We start from the raw sequence: 15,184 nt of genomic DNA on the forward strand, positions 1-15,184 counted from the left end.
TCTTCCATCAACTGTCAGGCTTAGGCACCACAGGGTAAGCAGTGCCTCCTGATGGCAGGAGTATCATGTTATAGGCTACTGTCACTCAGGGGAGTGGTCCGCCTTAGCAAGATGGAGAACGTGGGCTGGGGAAGGGGTCAGCACTGGGATTCCCCCCTTCCCTGCTACTCCCTTAGTTCTCTCTCCAATGACTCTGCCTCCAGTCTTTCCTCAAGAGTCTCTATGCAGCTCTGTGTCCCCCTTAGCCTGGTGTCTACTATCTCTGCGGGCAGCTCTGCACTCAGCAACAAGGCCAGCACACAACTCCTGTCCCTGCCGGACTGTCCTGAGGGCAGGGCTAATTTTTCCTTTCCCGCTGCTGCCTGTTTGGGGTGTGGTCTGCCTGCACAAAATGGAGACTGCGGAATGGGGAAGGAGGCAGGTCTGGGACCCCCTGGCTACTCTTCCAGTTCCTTCCCCAATGCCTCTGTCTCCTATCTCTCATCAAGAGTCTCTAGGCAGCTCTGTGTCCCCTTTGGCCAGGGATTTCTGCAGGCCGCCTTGTAATTGCACGCTGGCAGGCTTGCGCCAGCACCAGCACTGGGCGGATTAATGCTGGCTATTGTGTGCTTTCCCGCTGCTGTGCAAAATGGAGACTATGGAGTAGGGAAGGAGTTAGCTCTGGGAATCTCTGGCTACTCCTCCAGTTTTTCCCCCAACATTTCTGTCTCCAGTCTCTCTGCAAAAGTCTCTAGGCAGCTCTGTGTCCCCTTTGGCCAGGGATCCTCTATTTCTTCTTCCCGCTCTGCACTTAGCACCTCAGCCCCTGTGCATGTAAGCTCTTGGTGGAGTGCACAGAAGGCAGGTTTATTGATTCTCTTATGCCTGAGTGAGATGGTAGCTGCAGAATGGGAGGTGTGTTATCACTGGGGCTCCGCTGGCCACCGTCTTAGTTCTCTTCACAAAGTTTTCCTCACCAACCTTTCCTCAGGCACCAGCCCACTCTGTTGCCACCTCTACTCAGAGATCAAAGAAGGCGGCTGCCCCTGCAAATTTTTGCATTGGCCCTTAAATGTCACTGTGTCTCCAGCCACCTGTCTCTGGCAGAGAGTGCCCCTAAGCTTTTCGCGGTTGCGTTTTGCCTGTGTGTTTTTTTGGTTTCAGATTTTGTAGCCTAGGGGTCCCTGTTTATGATTCAGACCCTGTTCTTCTCTGGGGGATCCAACTGGCCATTTCAATGTCCCTCTGGTGCTAGTGGCCGTGGGTGCCTAGCCCACCCTCCTGAGCCTCCACCGCACTTCTCACCCATTAGGATGTGTGAAAGTTGATTTCACTGTCTGTCCGCGGTTCCACAGCTCATCTCACTCTATTGTTCCATTGTTTTCCAGGTGATTACTCCACTATTTAGTCACAATTCCAGTTTGGTCCTGGGAGGAGGTCCGTGTGACTTCCATTCAGTCCTCCGCCATCTTCTCTACTCCTTGCATTCTGAATTTTTTTAGTTTTCTTACATAAATATTAGTTTGGTTACAACCCTCTAAAATATTTCATTTTCCTCCCATCTTTTGACTTGGAATTATTAGAACTGTTTTTTTCCTGAGCTTTGCATTTGCAAATTACAGCAAAAAAACTTGACATAGCCTTGAAAAAGCACCACAACAGCTGATACTTAAACAATCTTAGTGACTGATGCTGTGTAAAACATGCAGGATTTACATCACTGGAGATACTTAAACTACAGATAAGGATCTGTCAGATTTCCACTGCTTACTCTCATACCAGGCCCAAGAAACTTGAGCTACACATCTCAAAATCTTCTTGAATCATAGATTTATAGACTCAGAAACTGGGTTATAATTTGCTCTGATTATTAACCTTTGTTTTAATAGGCATACACCTTATTAAATACCTGATTGTTTGTTTGCACAATATAGATCTCACTTTGGAAGCCCATGGGCATCGCTGACTCCTGAAATGAGACTCAACAATTTAACTGAACTGATTTATTGTCAGGACTACATAATTCAGTCAATGAAATATGGAGCAATCTATCAACTTTGCTTCTGGATACAATTCCACATCAAGACAATGATGCTTTGGGGATTCCAGTTTATTCCTACTTTGGGAAAATCAGCTAACAGCCTTTCTGTTCCAGTCATGGGTCCCATTCCCTTGCCACTCTTAGATTAGGCAGAGAGAGACTTCCATACCCTATATAGGCAGGGACCACATCCCTTGCCAAGTGTTCCAGAAAAGCAGTTGGGGTGCTGCTCTCTGCTGCCACCCTCTTGGCAAAATTCTGGAGGCAAAGATTTGGTGATTAAGGAAAGGAGTCTTTATTCAAAACCTATACAATTTTGGAATAACAGATTTCCACATGCATTAGTCACTTAAGCCTATCAATTAAGGCTAAACTCTAACTCTTTAATTTTAGCTTTAATTACCTAAGCCTATCAATTAAGGCTAAAATATTTAACTCTCAGGAGTGTCCAACCTGCAGCCCAGGATAGGTATGAATGCAGCCCAACACAAAATTGTAAATTTACTTAAAACATTATGAGATTTTAAGAATTCAAGATGGCAGAGGAGTGAGTGGAAGTCACACTGACCTCCTCCCAGGACCAATCTGGAATTATAACTAAAATGTAGAGAAATCACCTGGAAAACAACTGAACAATAGCAAGAGAGGAGCCTTAAAACCTTGGACAGAGGAATCAGCTTTAGCACAACCAAACTGGTAAGGAGTGTGACAGGATTGAGAAGGTGAGATAGGCACCCATGGGCGGCAGCATCAGAGGGATATTGAAAGAGCCACTTGGATCCCCCTGAGTGAGCAGGGTCTAAACCATAGGCAGGGATTTCCAGCCTAAAGCACCAGAGCCCAAGAAGCATACAAACAGCTGTGAAAAGTGGCAGGGTGCTCTCTGCCAGAGACCAGAGGCTAGAGACACAAGGAGGTGTTTAAAGGGCCGGTGCAAAAATTTGTACTGGCAGCCATTTATCCTGGGCACTGGTGGAGGGGGGAGAAGAGTGGGAGCCCCCGGAGGAGAAACTGGGGAAGGAGGCTTTGGGGAGAGGATTGAGAAAATGGCTGGCGGGGTCCTGGTGCTGACTTATCCCCCCATTCCATAGCTGCTATCTTGCTTGGGCGGACCACTCCCCTGAGCAACAGTGGTGTGAAAGGACATATTAGCTTCACCCCCAGGAAGCTCTGTCCCAGCCAGCTGTTGCAAAGGTCTGGGTGCTGAGTACAGAGTGGCAGTCACAGATAGTAGATCCCTGGCTAAAGCAGATTCAGAGTGGTCTAGAGTCACTTGAGGAGAGTCTGAATATGGAGGTGTTAGGGAGAGAACTGAAGGAGTAGCTGAGGATATCCCAGTGCTAACTCCTTCCGCACATGGCAGCAGCCATCTTGCTCAGGCAGACTACTCCCCAGAGCAGCAGCATCGTGAAAGGACACTATAGTCTTGCCCCTAGGAAGCTCAGCTCTGGCCCAGTGTTGGGCAAGCCCAAGTGCTGAGTACAGCCAGCAGTTACAGATAGTATTTTGTTGGCTAAAGGGGACACAGAGTGGTCTAGATGCCTTAGAAAAGTCTGGAGATGGACGTGCTGGGGAGAGAACTGATGGAATAGCAGGGAGATCCAGGTGTTGACGCCTCCCTCATGTGGCAGCAGCCATCTTGCTCAGGCACGCCACTGACCTGAGTGGCAGCAGCATGAAAACACCCAATAGCCCCGCCCACAGGAGGGACACTGCCCGCCCTGAATGCTGAGGGCAGAGTGACAAAATTAACAACTGGAGGAGAAATTCAAGACAGTAGATTCCTGGAAGTCTCTCAAAGACTGCCTAAGGTCAGACAGAGTCAACAGCTGACATCATCAGAGGAAGATCCAGAAAGAAGAAAAAAAAAAAAAAAACAGTCACCTGCAATACTAGTTCACACCACAAAGTCAAGAAATCAAGACAGATTAATTTAAGAACAAGAAGCAAAGAAAGAAGAGTCTCACAAATAATGGGAAGAAAAAGAACCCCAAACAGAAGGGAAAGAAGGAATCCCCCAAAAAAGAACTAAATGAAATAGAGGCAGGACAAATATCAGATGTTGAGTTCAAAGCAACAGTTCTAAGGAAGCACAATGAGCTTAGTGAGCTCAGAGAGAATTACCAGAAACTACAGAGAAACTAAGAGGAACTTATTGCAAACTATATAAGCATGAAAAAAGACATTGAAACTCTCAGTAAGAGGCAAGAGGAAATGAAGAATCCAATTTCTGAATTGAAAAACACAGTAGAAGGAATCAGGAATCAGAAGCAGGCTCAATAAAGCCAAGGATCGAATCAGTGAGCTGAGGACAAGGTAGAAAAAAACTCCCAGAAAGAGCAAGAAAATGAAAAAAGACTCAAAAAGAATGAAGAGGTGTTTAGGGAAATGTAGGACAACCTGAAACATAATACTATCTGTATAATAGGGATACCAGAAGGAGAAGAGGAGGAGCAAGGGATAGAGAACCTCTTTGAAAAAAGTCATGATGGTAAACTTCTCTAATTGGAGGAGAGAAAAAATCACACAGGTCCAGGAAGCACAGAGGGTCCCATTCAAGAGGAACCCAATGAGGCCCACTCCAAGACACATCATTATTAAAAAGCAAATAGCAAAGACAGATAGAGAATCCTAAAGCAAGCAAGAGAGAAAGAGGTAACAATATATAAGGGAGCCCCGATACGGCTAGCATCTGACTTCTCAACAGAAACACTGCAAGCTGGAAGGGAATGGCAAGAAATATTCCAAGTAATGAAAAGAAAGGGCCTACAGCCAAGACAGCTTTACCCAGCAAGGCTCTCACTTAAAATGGAAGGCAAAGTAATGAGTCTCCCAGACAAAAGAAGGCTAAAAAAATACATCTCCACCAAACCAGCACTAAAAGATATGCTAAAGGGACTGCTTTAAGAAGATAAAGAAACACAGATACAAAATGAAAAAACAAATAAGTACCTATCGATAATAACTTTAAATGTAAATGGAGTAAATGCCCTAATCAAAAGACATCGGATAGCTGAATGGATAAGAAAATATGACCCACACAAATGCTACCTGCAAGAGACCCATCTCAAAACACAGGACCTACACAAACTGAAAGTGAAGAGATGGAAAACAAATATTCCAAGCAAATGGACAGGGAAAAAAGCAGGGGTGGCAATCCTTATATCAGACAAAATAGATTTCAAAACCAAGGCCATGAAAAGAGACCCAGGAGGACACTTTATAACAGCCAAAGGAAGAATCCATCAAGAAGACAACATTGTAACCATATATGCATCCAACATAGGAGCACCCAAATATATAAGGAAAATCTTGGAGGGCTTCAAAAAAAAGATATAGACAGTAACACACTGATGGTAGGGGATTTTAACACCCCACTGTAAAAAATGGATAGATCTTTCTAACAAAATATCAACAAGGATATTGTGGAACTGAATGATGCATTAGATTAAATGGACTTAACTGACATATGTAGAACTGGTCACCCCAAAGAAGCAAAGTACACATTCTTTTCAAATGCACATGGAATATTTTCAAAGACAGACCACATGATAGGACACCATACAAGCCTCAACAAATTAAGGAAAATGGAAATAATACCAAGCATTTTCTTGGACCACAAGGGCTTGAAACTAGAAAACAACCTCAAGGAAAGAAGTCAAAAACATTCAAATTCATGGAGACTGAATAGCATGCTATTAAACAATGAATGGGTCAATAATGAGATAAGAGAAGAAATCAAAAAGTTTCTGGAAGCAAATGAAAATGAACACAAAACAGTCCAAGACCCCTGGGACACAGTGAAGGCAGTCCTGAGAGGGAAGTTCATAACAATAGAGGCCTACCTAAAAAAGATAGAAACATTTCAAATAAAAGACCTAACAGTACAACTTCAAGAACTGGAGAAACAACAAACAAAGCCCAGTGAAAATAAAAGAAAGGAAATAATCAAGATCAGAGTAGAACTGAATGGCGTAGAGACTAAAAGAACAATTCAAAGGATCAACCAATTAAGAAGCTGCTGCTTTCAAAAGATAAACAAAATTGACAAGCCTTTAAGCAGACTCATCAGGAAAAAAAGGGAGAGGCCCAAAATAAATAATATCAGAAATGAAAGAGGATAAATAAAAATTGATATCACAGAAATATAAAGGATTGTAAGAAATTTCTATGAAAAATTACATGCGAAGAAATTTGAAAACCTTGATTAAATGGACACATTTCTAGAAAAGTATAACCTTTCAACACTGAATGAAGAAGGAGCAGAAAGCCTGAACAGACTGAAAACAGCTGGGGAAATTGAAGCATTAATTAAAAAACTCTTGGCACACAAAAGCCCTGGAATGGACGGTTTCACAGGAGAATTTTACAAAACATTTAAGGAAGAGCTGACTGCTGTCCTTCTCAGACTATTCCAAAATATCCAAGATGATGGAAGACTCCCAAACTCTTTTTATGAGGCCACCATCATCCTAATCTCAAAGCCAGAAAAGACACAACCAAGAAAGAAACTACAGGCCAATATTGCTGATGAACAGAGATGCTAAAATACTCAACAAAATATTGGCAAAGCACATCCAGCAATATATTAAAAAGATCATCAACCATGATCAAGCAGGATTCATCCCAGGGATTCAAGGATGGTTCAATATTCACAAATCAATAAATATGATACATCACATGAACAAAAGGAAAGACAAAAATCACATGATCAAATCAATAGATGGGGGAAAAGCATTAGATAAGGTACAGCACCCATTTATGATCAAAACACTCAGCAAAATGGGAATAAATGGGCCATTCCTGAACGTAATAAAGGCCATATATGAAAAACCTTCCACCAACATCATACTCAACAGGCAAAAACTAAAAGCTTTCCCACTAAGATTGGGAACATGACAAGCACGTCCACTTTCACCGCTTCTTTTCAACATAGTATTGGAAGGCGTAGCCACAGCGGTCAGACAAGAAAAAGAAATAAAAGGCATCCAAATTGGAAAGGAGGAAGTAAAACTATCACTGTTTGCAGATGACATGACATTGTACATAGAAAACCCTGTAGACTCCACCAAAAAACTACTTGACCTAATAAGTGAATTTGGCAAAACAGCAGGATACAAAGTCAACATTCAGAAATCAAAGCCATTTTTGTACACCAGCAATGAAATAGAACAAGAAGAAATCAGAAAAAAAAAATACCGTTCAACATAGCAACAAGAAAAATAAAGTACCTAGGTATAAATTTAACCAAGGAGGTAAAAGACCTGTACGCAGAAAACTATACAACATTGAAGAAAGAAATGAAGGAAGACACAGATAAATGGAAGCATATACCGTTCTCATGGATTGGAAGAATTAATATCATCAAAATGTCTGTACTACCCAAAGCAATTTATAGATTCAATGCAATCCCTATTAAAATACCAATGGCATATTTCACAGACATAGAACAAACATTTAAAAAATTTATATGGAACCATAAACGACCCTGAATACCCACAAAAATTTTGAGAGGGAATATCAAAGTCGGAGGGATCACGATATCTGACATCAAACAATATTACAAGGCCACTGTAATCAAAACAGTCTGGTACTGACATAAGAACAGACACATAAATCAATGGAACAGAATAGAGAGCCCAGAAATAAACCCAGGTCTCTATGGTCAATTAATATTCAACAAAGGGAGAATAAGCATAAAGTGGAGTAAAAATAGCCTCTTCAAATGGTGTTGGGAGAACCAAACAGGTATATGCAAAAAACTGAAATTTGATCACCAGCTGACACCATACATGAAAATAAACTCAAGATGGATAAAAGACTTAAATATAACTCGCAACTCCATAAAATTCCTATAGGAGAACATAGGTAGGAAACTCCTATATCCCGCACAGCGATATTTTCACTGATATGTCCCCTAGAGCAAGGGACATAAAAGAAAGAATAGACAATTGGGACTTCATGAAAATCAGAAGTTTCTGCATGGCTGAAGAAAATATCAGCAAAATGAAAAGGGAGCCAACTGCATGGAAAAATATATTTGCCAATGATACTTCAGAAACGGGTTTAATCTCCAATATATATAAAGAATGCACATGTCTCCATTGCAAGAAGCCAAACAACCCAATCAAAAAATGGGCAAAGGACCTGAACAGACAATTCTCCAAGAAGTACTTACACAGGGCCCAGAAACATATAAAAGGATGCTCATCAACAGTAACCATCAGAGAAATGCAAATTAAAAGCACAATGACACCACTTCACACCAGTCAGAATGGCCATCATAAACAGATCAATAAACAGTGGGTGCTGGTAAGGTTGTGGAGAAAAGGGAACCCTAGTACACTGTTTGTGGGAATGCAGACTGGTGCAGCCCCTGTGGAAAATAGTGTGGAATATCCTCAAGAAGCTAGAGATGGAACTATGTGTTGACCTAGTGATTCCACTGCTGGGACTATACCGTAAGAATCCCAAAACACCAATTCAAAAGAACCAATGCACCTCAATATTCATAGCAGCAGTTTACAATAGCCAGATGCTAGAAGCAACCTAAATGCCCATCAGTAAATGAGTGGATCAAAAAACTATGGTACATTTACACAATGGAATACTAAGAAGCAGAAAGAACGAAAGCTACTACCCTTTACAATGGCTTGGATGAACTGGAGAGTATTATACTAAGTGAAATAAGCCAGTTGGTGAAAGATAAATAACATATGATCTCACCTATAAGTGGAACCTAACCAGCAGGCAAGGAAAATATGTCTAGGAACATTGAAAGAAAGAAGAAACCGAGAGGGCCGGGAGGGAGTGGGGGTGGGGGAGGGAGGGTGGTAGCAGTGAGGGGAAGGGTCAAATCAAGGAACAGGTGTGAAGGACACAAGGATGAAGCCAAGTTGGGGAAGGATTGAGGAGTGGAGGTACATGTGGGTGGGGCAGGGGAGAGTGGTGGTGGGTAAACGGAGACAAATGTATTAGAACAATAAAAAAATTTTTTAAAAAGCATTATGAGGTTTTTTTCTTTTGTGATTATGTGTAGAAATGTATTTAATGTATGGCCCAAAACAACTCTTTTTCTTCCAGTGTGGCCCAAAGATGCCAAAAGGTTGGACATCCCTGCTACTTAAGCCTATCAATTAAGGCTAAAATCTTTAACTCCTAAGTTCCCCTATCATTTCCCATTAGTTTTTAATTATTTTATTTCTATAGGATTAGTTTACAAGCTAAAACAACATAAGATAAAAAACTACACAATTTTGGAAGAATGGCAGCCTTCTGCCTCAGAGTCCATCCTCTCTAGAACACCCAAAGAATAACCCTGCCACCCTCCACCAGGCGAGCCCGAGCCACGGGTGCACCTGGAGTTCCTTCTCCCATCCAAAATCCATCCTTTGGAAGATGCAGACAGCTGCAGCACTATTGCCCAGGCATTCTCAAGGAGGAGAGCCAGAGAGCCAGCCTCTGCCTTCCTTTTATTTTAAATCTCTGGCCCATAATGCCATGCACTCTGGAGGTGTTCAGCTTCTTAGCAAATCACATCCTAGACTGTTATCATTGCCTCAGGCAACTCTCTCCTATTCCTGAGGGATCTGATCAGATCTCCCCTATCATCCCCAGAAGGCAGTTACTGAAGACATGTAGTCCTCCCTTATCACCCCTAAAGGATTTCAGAATACAAGTCTCTGTGGGGTAAATGAGATGAGCTAGTAAGCCAGGACTACTGGAATAGGTAAACAACCAAGCGGTTTACAGCCATCTAGTAAATAAAAGTCTACATTGCCTAAGCAAGGACATTTAGAAGTAAATGGTTTACACCAGAGAGTAAATAGCTTAAATCACTGTACTCAGGGAGACAGATAGGAGAAATCCAATTAGTGCCATTTTCCAAACACGCCAAAGGATAGATGAAGTTAAGGGAATAAATCTCATTTTGGCACATCAGCATAAAGCTAATGAGTATTCTATTATAATCTTCCCCAAAGACCTCACCTAAATTACCAGCCTTTAGAAAACCTCAAAACAAAGAACCTAGCGCATGCTCCCTACTCCTGGGAGTATACCCACACCTTTCCCTTTCTCGTCTTCCCTCTCAGGCAGGCATCTCCTAAACTCTAAGAGAACCCATGAGACTTGTAACCAGGGGAGCAATGGGCAATGACAGTTTATCTGAGGTCAACCCCCTGAACTTCTTCAAGGCCCCCTTTTCTCTGATTTCTCGGTGAGCCAAAGCAACCCTGCCTAGGACCATTTCTTTTCTGTAACATTTCTAGAGCGCCAAAGTACACATACTGAGTCCCTTTCCTGTTGCATCTTGTGTCCTAAGCCCCTTCTTTTTTCACTGTCCCCAGTTTTAATAAATATAATCTAAAAATAAAAAAAGGTCGGCTGCCCTGCCATCTGGCCCCACAGACCCACTACTGACAAATTGGCCTAGCGTTCACATGCACCATGTCCAGTTACTCCAGTGTCACCGCTATGAAGAAAGTGATTGAACAGCTCTGGCTGGAGGCTGGGCTCAACCACATGAAGGTTTCCCAGGCAGGTGCAGATTTGAAACAATTCTGTCTGCTCAACATGACCCCCTGCAGACTGGAATATCTTCAAGTACCAATCCCTTCAGACCCCAGTCTGTTCCTTTTTGTAGTGAAATCAATCTTTGAAGGTATTCTAAACCACTATTCATGAACCAGTGAATATTCAAAGAGAGCTAAATTTGAAGCTTGTACAAAAAGCTTATCCCTGTAACATGTGCCGTGGTATATCAACTTCTGCTTTTGTCAGTCCTTAACATCTACCTCTCTGAATTTTCATGGATTTCTGTTTCACAAGGATGACTATTTTATATACAGTGGCAGCGGCATGCAAATAAATACTTAATATAAAAGATAAAAATTAAAAAAAATCATACACCATGATCAAGAGGGATTGATTCTAGGGGTTCAAGGTTGGCACAATGTATGCAAATCAATAACCATGATACGCCACATAAACAAAATGAAATATAAAAATCACATGGTTATATCAGTCGATGCAGAAAAAGCATTTGATAAAATCCAGTACCCACTTATGATAAAAACATCTCAGCAAAATGAAACAGAGGGAACATACCTCAACATTATAAAGGCTATATATGACAAACACACAGCCAATATCACACTCAACAGGCAAAAGTTAAATGTTTCCCTTAAGATCAGGAACAAGGCAGCGGTGTCTGCATTTATTATTTTTATTCAACACAGTGCTGGAAGTCCTAGCCACAGCAATCAAACAATAAAAAAGTAAAAATCATCCAATTGGAAAGAAAGTAAAACTGTCATTATTTGCAGATTACATGATACGGTATATGGAGAACCCTAAAGATTCCACCAAAAAATATCTAGAACTGATAAATAAATGTAGTAATGTAACTGGATATAAAATAAATATCCAGAAATCCATTGTTTTTTGCATTTTATTTTAAAATTATGTTTATTTTATTACAGTTGTGTCAATTTTCCCCCCTTTGCCCTCTTCCACTCATCCCACCCCGCCCCCTCTCCCACAGTCAATTCCCACACTGTGGTCCATATCCATGGGTCATTCATACATGTTCTTTGTCTAGTCCCTTCTCCTTCTTTCCACCATTGTCCTCCTTCCCCATCCCCTCTGGTCACTTTCAGTCTGCTCCATGTTTCCATGCTTGTGGTTTATTTTGTTGGTTAGTGTACTTGGTTAAATAGAGTCCACTTACAGGTGAGATCATATGGTATCTGTCTTTCAACAACTGGCTTATTTCACTTAGCATAATATTTTCCAGTTCCATCCATGTTGTCACAAAATGTGGGTCTTTCTTTCTTTTCTTTCTTTCTTTCCTTTCTTTCTTTCTTTCTTTCTTTCTTTCTTTCTTTCTTTCTTTTTCTTTCTTTCTTTCTTTCTTTCTTTCTTTCTTTCTTTTAAATGCAGATTGATTTTATGTATTTATTTTTTAAATGTCAAAATACATTCTAAAATATTAAAAAATTTAAATCCATTATAAAGTCTCAGCAATTAAAACCACATGACACCACCACAGAAATAATTAAGTAGATCAATGAAATAAAATGAGCATTCTAGAAACAAACATGTATGTCTAACAATGTAATATATGATTAAGTTGATATTTCAAATCAATGGGGAAAATAAGGCTTATTTAATAAATAAGGTGCATAAACCACTATTACTTGAAATAAAACAAATACAGAGCCCTATGTACACATTATACAAAACATATTCAGGTGACTTGAAAATCAATATGTAAAATCTAAGTTTTAGAAGAAAATACAAAATAATATTTTTCTTACCCTGAAGTAAAATATTCAAATCCCAAAGCTATATTGACAATATTAAACATTTAGAACTATACAGTAATATACATATAAAAAAAGTTAAAGGATAAGTAATAGAATAGGAAAGTATTTGAAACACATCTAAAAAAGGGTGAATAGTTTTCGTTTTTTATTTAGGGGAAAAATTCTACAAACATTTAATTAAAAAATGGATAAAGAATACCAAAAAGTCATTGAAAGCTTTTTTAAAATAATAGAAATAGGTAAGAAAAATACAAAAACAGGTTTAGTTTAAACATTAAAGTAACAAAATAATACATCATCATCACAATCAGATTAATACATATTAAAAATATTGGTAATATCAAGCATTGGTGACTGTGAAAGGAACTGGGTATTCATAGATTCTTTTTCTTCATCTTCTTAAAGCAGTCCCTTTAGCATATTTTGCAGTGCTGGTTTGCTGGAGGTGTATTCTTTTAGCCTTCTTTTGTCTGGGAAACTCCTTACTTCACCTTCCATTTTAATTGAGAGCCTTGCTGGTCAGAGCAATCTTGGTTGCAGGTCTTTGCTTTTCATTACTTGGAGTATTTCTTGCCATCCCCTTCTGGCTTGTTGTGTTTCTGTTGAGAAGTCAGATGCTAGCCATACCAGGGTTCCCTTATATGTTACTACCTCTTTCTCCCTTGCTGCCTTTAGGATTCTCTGTTTGTCTTTGATATTTGCCATGTTGATGATAATGTGTCTTGGAGTGGGCCTCATTGCATTCCTCTTGAAGGGGACCCTCTGTCCTTTCTGGACTTGTGTGACTTTCTCTCTCCTCAAATTAGGTCAGTTTTCTATCATTACTTTTTCAAACAGGTTCTCTATCCCTCCTTCCTATTCTCCTTCTGGTATCCCTATTATACAGATATTATTACGTTTCAGGTTGTCCTCCATTTACCTAAATGCCTGTTCATTCTTTTTGAATCTTTTTTCATTTCCTTGCTCTTTCTGGGAGCTTTTTTCTACCTTTTCCTCCAGCTCATAGATTTGATCTTCTTCATCTAGCCTTTGATTCCTTCTATGGTGTTCTTCAATTTGAAATTGTATTCTTCATTTCTCTTGCCTCTTATTTATAGTTTCTATGTCCTTTTTTATGCTGATATAGTTTGCAGTAAGTTCCTCATCGTTTCCTTGTAAGATTTGGTAATTCTCTCTGAACTCACTGAGCTCGTTAAGCTTCCTTAAAACCGTTGTTTTGGGCTCCATAGCTGATAGTTGACTTGCCTCTATTTCATTTAGGCCTCTTTCTGTTGATTCCTCTTTTTCCTTCAATTGGTGGGAAGTGCAGATGTTTCTTGTGTTCCCATTATTTGTGAGACTCTTCTTTTTTGCTTCTGGTTCTTAAGGTAATCTATCTTGAGTTCCTGACTTTGTGGTGTGAACTTCCATGGCAGGAAACCACTGTTTTTTCTTTCTGGATCTGCCTCTGATTATGTCACATGTTGACCCTGTCTGACCTTAGGCAGTCTGTTCAAGACTTCCAGTAATCTACTGTTTGTGGCTCTCTGCTCCAGTTATTAAATGTAGCCACTCTGCACTCAGCAGTGAGGCTTAGACACCACAGGATGAAGCTGAATCCCTCCTGGGTGTGGGGCTACTGTGTCTTCTTATGCTGTTGCCTCTCAGGGGAGTGGTTTGCCTGAGCAAGATGGCTGCTGCCATAGGGGAATTGTTAGCACTAGGATCCCACTGGCTACTCTGTCAGTTCTCTCCCCAAAGCCTCCTTCCCCAGTCTCTCCTCAGACATCTCTAGCCAGTTCTGTCCCTGCCTTTGCCGGAGACCAGGGTAAGTGGCTGCAAATAAAAATTTATGTTTTGGCCCTTTAAACAGCTCTTTGCATCTCCAGCTGCCTATTTCTGGCAGAGAGCAACCCTTCCACTTCTTGCAGCTGGCTGTTATGTGTACTTTTTGGGCTCTGGTGCTGTAGGCTGGAGATGTTAGTTTATGGTTTAGACCCCATTCAGCTCAGGGGGATCCAACTGGCCATCTCAATATCCTACTGGTGCTGCCGCCCATGGGTGCCCCACCTGCCTTTTCAAGTCTCTACCACACTCCTTACCAGTTCCGTTGTGCTAAAGCTGATTCTTCTGGCTGTCCGAGGTTATTACACTCCTCTTTAGCTATTGCTCTGTTATTTGTTTCAGGTGATTTCTCCACAATTTAGTTGTAATTCCATACTGGTCCTGGGAGGTCAGTGTGATTTCCATTCACTACTCTGTCATCTTGATTTCTCTCTCAGTTGAACTTTTATAAATCAATAATGAACTATTAGAAAGGAAAACTTAAGAAAACAATCCCATTTACAATTGCATAACAAAGTTCCTAGGAATAAATTTCACCAAGGGGGTAAAAGACTTGTACTTAAAAAAAAGACACTGAAGAAAGAAATTGAAGAAGATACAAATAAGTGGAAACATTTACTGTGTTCATGGATAGGAAGATTTAACATCATTAAAAATGTCTATACTACTCAATCCAATCTATAGATTCAAAGCAATTTTCTCAATATACCAATGCCATGCTTCAGAGAAATAGAAGCAATATTCCAAAAATTTATATGGAACCACAAAAGATCCTGAATAGACTCAGCATACTTGAGAAAGAATCAAGTTGGAGGAATCACCCTACCTGATATGAAACAATACTACAAGACTATTAATCAAAACAGCATTATACTGGCATAAAAACAGATACATAGATCAATGGAACAGAATAGAGAACCCAGAAATAAACCCAGACCTATATGGCCAACTAATATTTGACAAAGGAGGTAAGAACATATGTACTATGGGTTAAAGACCGTCTATTCAATAA

General features: G+C 40.5%; 1 protein-coding gene and 1 pseudogene across 1 annotated transcript in view; both read left to right on the top strand.

The window, feature by feature from the left end:
* LOC129083212 (zinc finger protein 420) overlaps positions 1-15,184 on the top strand; it is a 367,495-nt gene that overhangs the window by 65,949 nt on the left and 286,362 nt on the right. The gene's annotated exons all lie outside the window — the stretch shown is intronic.
* LOC129083001 (guanine nucleotide-binding protein G(I)/G(S)/G(O) subunit gamma-5-like) lies at positions 10,469-10,680 on the top strand (annotated as a pseudogene).

This window comes from Pteronotus mesoamericanus, unplaced genomic scaffold, assembly GCF_021234165.1.
Source record: "Pteronotus mesoamericanus isolate MK-2021 breed Mesoamerican mustached bat unplaced genomic scaffold, CSHL_Meso_final scaffold_165, whole genome shotgun sequence".
Lineage (NCBI taxonomy): Eukaryota > Metazoa > Chordata > Mammalia > Chiroptera > Mormoopidae > Pteronotus > Pteronotus mesoamericanus.